Source organism: Camelus dromedarius, unplaced genomic scaffold (genome assembly GCF_036321535.1).
Source record: "Camelus dromedarius isolate mCamDro1 unplaced genomic scaffold, mCamDro1.pat HAP1_SCAFFOLD_140, whole genome shotgun sequence".
NCBI classification, from domain to species: Eukaryota; Metazoa; Chordata; class Mammalia; order Artiodactyla; family Camelidae; genus Camelus; species Camelus dromedarius.
The window spans coordinates 117,635-123,634 of NW_026989773.1; the positions used below are offsets into that span (position 1 = coordinate 117,635).

The following is a 6,000-nucleotide window of genomic DNA, read 5'->3' on the forward strand; positions in this document are numbered from 1 at the left end:
AATTTGCATCAGTCTTTGAAGATTTATGTTTCAGGAGCTTTGACTAAAGAACACCTGTCTTTATTCAATAACGACAACTAAATGCTCAAGCAACATGTAAGAGTTTGAGCAAACTGCCCCCTCCCCGTAGTGCTGGTTGGCTGCAGCTGTAAATGAAGTCAGCACTTACCTCTCCTAGTACACTTGTGCTGATCTGCTCAAAGGGGTTCGTCCAACAGTTTGTCAGTCTGTTGGAGAAAGCCATAAAACATTGATTTAAGGTTGCTGGAATGCAATATATTCTTATTAATATTAAGTAAGCACATATTGAGTGCTTACTGTATGTTGGGAATTGTCCGTCAGCCTCACATGAATATTATTTCTCTTAAAACCTAACATATTTCCTTGTTATTCACACTTTACAGATAAGGAGACTGAGAATTATGTCTTCTCTCTTTTGGGGGGAGCTCATTATCAATGACGGGAAGTTGTAAGGAAAAAGATATTGATTCATCCTGAGAAAATATTTTTCTGAGAGTCAGCAATGAAGAGGGTGACCACTGAAGAGGGTGTTCATTGTTCGATTGAGACGAGCCCCGGGTTGTACGGAGTCAGCATCCCTGTCCTGGACACGGCACGTGTAGGGCTGTGTGGTGGATGAGGCGGTGAGGCCACGCAGGGGACGCGGATGCCGGGCCGTTGGGCTGTGCTCAGGCCGGTGGGGCTTTCTCCTAAGGGCAGTGGACCGTCATTGACAGATTTTTAGTAGGGGAGAGGGGTGCTCTCGTAGATCACTTTTGTCTTGTAGAATGCTTAGAAACATTTAGAAGTCTCGGCAGGAGGTGATGTGATGAGTCAGAGTAGGGTGGCTGCGAGGTGTAGCAGTGTTCACTTTTCAAGTGGTTTTCAGTCCCAGGTTTGTGGCTCAGTAGCCGTGGCACTTTGGATGACGCACTCAAGGAAGTGAAACAATTTATCTAATCAACTAAAGCAGTGATGTACCGACTTCCCAAGACTGCTGTGGAGATCCAGTGAGATTACGTGTGTGCAGTGTGCAGCGTGGTCCCCAGCACAGAGTCAGTGCTGAGTGAGTGCCATTGAGTACCTGGTAGGACAGGTGTGGTTGGTGGTACTCCATGACTGAGGAAATCTGGGCCCTGAAGAAGGGGTCCAGTCACATCTGTGAGTGATGGGCCTGAGCTGGGATAGGGAGGGAGACCTTATCCCCCGACCAGGGGCCCTGGGCAGGACTGCTATTGGAGGAGAACCATGAAGTCCGCTCTTTGCAGGTGGAGTTTGAGGTGCCCTTGAGACATCTAAGTGCAATGTCACGAGCTCAAAGAGGAGGTCTGGGCCCGGCCTTGCATTTTCCTATAATCTCAATCCCTGAGGATGCTGAGGTTTGATCACTGAACATGAAGACATACTTTACATGACAAGTGAATAGTAGTATCATCTCTGTCATCAAAGCTCACGTCTCTTTATTCATCACTCACTTTGTTAATTGGGTACTTACAGAGCTCACTTTACCGCCCTCACTTGGGTTCAGGCTCCACAGTAAAGAGCTGGTGAGCCTCCCTCTTTTCCAGAATAAGACACATTTAGCTGGTAGCATTCTGTACCTCGCCAGACTTAGAATTTTAGTTTGTTGTATTAATTCTATTTTCTGTTGGCCATCTCCTGACAGGAGAGACGTTTTACCTCATGATCATATTTCAATTAGCTGTTATTGAGAATTGCTGATCTGATCCATAGTGTATGTATTATATTAACTTTGTACAGTATTTATCATTTTTCTGTCTTTGTCCTTTAATTTTGTATGCCCCTTCAATGTTATATCCTATTTGGGGCGTTATTTTTTTTAATTAAAAAATGTCTGTTAGCAGTTAAGAAAACAAAAACAAAGAAAAATGCACATGATATCTAAATTTAGAAAATATTTAGTGTGTTTTCTGTCTCGGCAATGGAGTGTTCTAGAATCTAGTGAAAACCTTCATTACACAAGTTCCTTGAAATTCTGATTAAGAAATAAAACCTTCCTTCCTCATCTTTCAAGCTGCACAGCTAATTGTCAAGAAAGTGAGGGGAAATCCTCAGAAGCCAAGACAAACCAGAAAGCAGGGATTCTGGGAGATAAGCGAGCCTTAGAAGCCCTGGGGTGCCTGTTGGCTCCTGAACTGAGTTTTAGTTGCCCTGACAGGAGGGCAGGAGGTGAGCCCGATTCCTCTCACACTGGGAGTTGGATGGCTGATCATATGTAAGGGCAAGCCCATCCCGAGAAGCCTGGTTTACTAAAGGTTGAACTAGGAAAAAAAATCCTCAAGGCAAGAAAGTAAGGAATGTCAATATTTTTGGAAGAGGGGAAAAATAACAAATCCAAAGTAAGGATATAGTTTAAAGCTGTTCTGGCATGAGAGTGACCACAAACTCCTGGCAGAAAAGCACAGCTATTCCTGGAATGAGAAGTTGTGTTTTGAATGGATCAGTGAACAGCCATTCCGAAAAAGGCCTCCAGAGTATTGTGGATCAAGATACTGGACCGCAAACCCCTCTCTTCCAAGGGTCATTTAAAGAACCAGAATTGTTTTAAAGGAAAGAAGCCACAATCATATTTCTATTTATTGACATTACTATATGCTAGGAATTCAGAGGTAACTATGTGAAGGAAACTTAGCATAGAAGCTGTGGATGTGCCTGCACGCGGGACATTTCACAGAAGTGACCGGACTTATCTGCAAACAGAAATTCCTGCCAAGGGACTCTGCCCATTCCCAGGGGAATCATTGCTTGCAGACAAGAATGTTTATTAGTTCCTCAAAAGGAACAGGCCTGGGAACAGGAGAGTCTCAGTGTAATTAAGATAAGGAAGACTTAGATGTAGTGCACATGCGTCAACGTAAAAAATGTTTACTCTCTGTGCTTGGCAAGAGTTACTCCTTTGTGTAGATGGTATAAAAAATAAAGGAACCCGAATCTCGGGAGACATTTTGCACCAGAGCAGCTCTGTGATTCATTTCGTCGGCAACAACTATGGAGTTGTCTCCTATTTTATGGACCTTACTTTCTCTTTGGGGAGACAAACTGACATAGTCGGGGAGCTTGGTAGAGGGAGGTGTTAGTCTGTTGCAATTAGCCAGGAGAGGAGATTAAGAAAGCAGTGAAGGGTGGGTGAACTTTTTAGCTGAGGACAGACAGCCTTGTTCAGTTGACTTTTAATTGCAGGCTCAATGAGTAGTCACTGGAGGGAATAGATCTTACGGAGGATGGACTTAGCTCAGGCCTCTTTAGAATGGACACGTGAAACTGGAGAAAGACAGTCAAATCTGTGCAGACATTGAAGTTCACTTGAACGTGCTGTATCCCTGAGCCAAAGATCGGACAAGTAGAAAGCACTTCTTGAGGACAGAGGAGTGGTTTTTAAGGTTCTCCAAGAATGAATCCCAGGGAACCGGGATGGCCAGTTGTCAAACTGTGACTTTGCAATTTGGACGGTATATCCACCAAGGTTATTGGCATTTTATGGGTTTCCATTTCTCGTTAATATATGTCAGGTGATGAGGATGTAGACACACGTGTTTGACAACTTTTCGAGGTGGCTTTGGGTTCCTGCCTAGAAGCGCGGTCCCAGCTGTGGCTGCGTCAAACATCTTGCTGCCCATCCCGCTCCCCGGCTCCGTGATCACTGCAGAGTCGTCCCTTGTTAACCTGTCCATCTCCTCTGTGACATCATAACCCATGAAAATACCGGAGCGTATTAACTTGGCTTTCTTAAAGTCAAAGGAACAGATCTACTATGGAGTCAGATTTGTTCTTTCCTATTTCAGTAGTGCCATGGAGAAGGAAGTTTGGGCAGCTTTTTGTAGGGTCCTGGAGGATTTCTCTCTCAGCGTCTGGGTGCCTGTATTGAAAACTCTTCATAGCTGTCTGGCATGCTGTAAAACCACTCCAACTGTTTTGCCCTGAATAAGTGTTCGGTTTATAACTCATCTCTACTCCTTGGAAAACAACTCAATAAAAACTCAGTTGGTTTTCCACCAGCCATGGGCAGGGGTGAGGGATAGCATGTTGCTATTTTATAAAATAATAAAAATAAGAAGAATAAGAATAATAATAAGAATAAGAATAAGAATAATAAATAAAATCAATAATATTATTAATAAAATCAATAATAATATTATTAATAATAATAAAATTAATAATAATAAAAGAAGCTTTAAAACAGCACTGGGCACATAGGACAGAGTCAATAAATGCTTCCTGGCTGAAATCAAATTGATGGCTCAGTGATTCCATGGCTGCTGTATTTGCTGAGCTTGTTACTCTTTTGCTCCATTACACTTTTTTTAAACTGAAAAAGAAATACATGCATATGGTTAAAAAGAATTCAAACAGCACAAAAATACACAAGTGAAAGAAGTTTTCCCTCATCCCCTGTTCTTCCAGCCGTCCCTGGTGATGCCACAGTTTACTATCCTTTGTGTGCTTTTCCAGATATGCTATGCACATTCCCACCTATGTATGTAAATTCCTTTAAAGTTTTAGTTATTTTTAACTTAAAGGGATTTAAATCCTCAAGTGGCTTCTGCCGCGGTAATAGAAAAAACAAAACTGACTCCATATTAGATCTGTTCCTTTGACTTTAACCCTTTGCTCTGTCTCCTAGGCTTCATCTTGCTTGTAAAACAATGCTGCCTAGAGCCTGAAATATACAGAAGAGCCTATTCTGAAGGCTCTGACCTTTAAGGATATTTAACACTTTTTCATTCATAAAAAGATAACAAATTACAGAATAGAAAATAACGTTTGTTTTGTTGGAGGTTTACAGAGATTTGACCCAGGCAGATAGCTGCAAGAACAAAGGATTCTAACAACAAGGAATTCCTACACCAGGAAGATTGCAACAACCAAGCACGTAGGAAAGAGCCTGAATTCTGACTTGGGGAGATGGTTTTCCAGGACATTATTTTGCCATCTAGCTCTACAGAAACTTGCTTTTCCATGCCCCATCAGCGGGTCTCCCTACTTATTGGCCTGTTCTTCACTGAGGAGAATGAATTTGGACTCGGTAACACTCCTATCTACCTAGCAAGCTGGGCACTGGAACTGAGGACAGCTCTCCCACACCCAGGAAACTACTGTGAGCCCTTGATGGTTCCACTTGGGTTAGGTGTGTTTTACCCAGGAGGGATGGGACTATGCACCAACATTCAAGCAGCCTGCTCTGACTGGGGCTCTGATCTTGTACCTCCCGCTCCCCGCAAGGCCAACACCTGGGACAGTGGAGCTAAGGCAGAGATCGTGCCTGCCTTTTTCCCAGCCTGTAAAAGGGGAATATGTACACATCCCAAGGTAGTTCTGAGAGACAACACCTGCGGGTGCTTGTTTCCCAGAGCAACAGGAAACCCAGCTCCACGTGGGGACAACGGGTGTGAACCCCGTAGGGGTTCAGCAGAGGCATCGCCTGGAGGGCTGGACCAGGGAGGTAAAACTTGAGCTGCGGTCCTTGAAGGGTTACAGAATGATACAGAGTCAGGTCTGCCGCCTCCTTCGGGGTGCCCCAGAAGTAAAGATTTTTCTCTATATCTCCGCTACACCCCTCCCCTCTCCAGATCCCTACCTACTCTCTGCTCCTCCTGTCCATCTGTCTCCCTCCACTTTTCCCCTCCTCTCCTCCTCCTCCCATCTTCTCCCTCCCTCGATGCCCCAGCCTCTATCACAGAACCAAGAGAGGATCTCTGGCACTCCTGCGCATGCGCAGTCGGTGCCAGCTGGACCGGGGGTTGGAAGCCCCAGCTCCGAGCTGGGAATCGGCCCCAAAGTCTTCTCAGCTCTGTCGACCGGTAGGCCTTTAGCTCCTGCCCGGGGCCGGGGCTTCTGGCTGTGGAAATGCAAGGTGGGGGGTTCCCGGGAAAGGGGTCAGGCGTCTGCGGGAGGGCGGTCCTCGCGTCAAAGCCCACGAGGGCGCGAGTCAGCTTGTGTTCAGCTGAATTTCTCGGGCCAGACCCCTCTGCCCGCACCAAC

The 6,000-nt window shown here is 45.0% G+C and overlaps 1 long non-coding RNA gene across 1 annotated transcript in view; it reads left to right on the forward strand.

Annotated features, from left to right (window-relative positions):
* The window catches only part of LOC135320612 (uncharacterized), a 54,566-nt gene extending 48,566 nt beyond the window's left edge, over positions 1 to 6,000 (forward strand). Inside the window, exons 5-6 of the long non-coding RNA XR_010379836.1 lie at positions 4,797 to 5,044; positions 5,589 to 6,000. This is a non-coding gene — a long non-coding RNA (uncharacterized LOC135320612). The remainder of the gene's footprint in view (positions 1 to 4,796; positions 5,045 to 5,588) is intronic.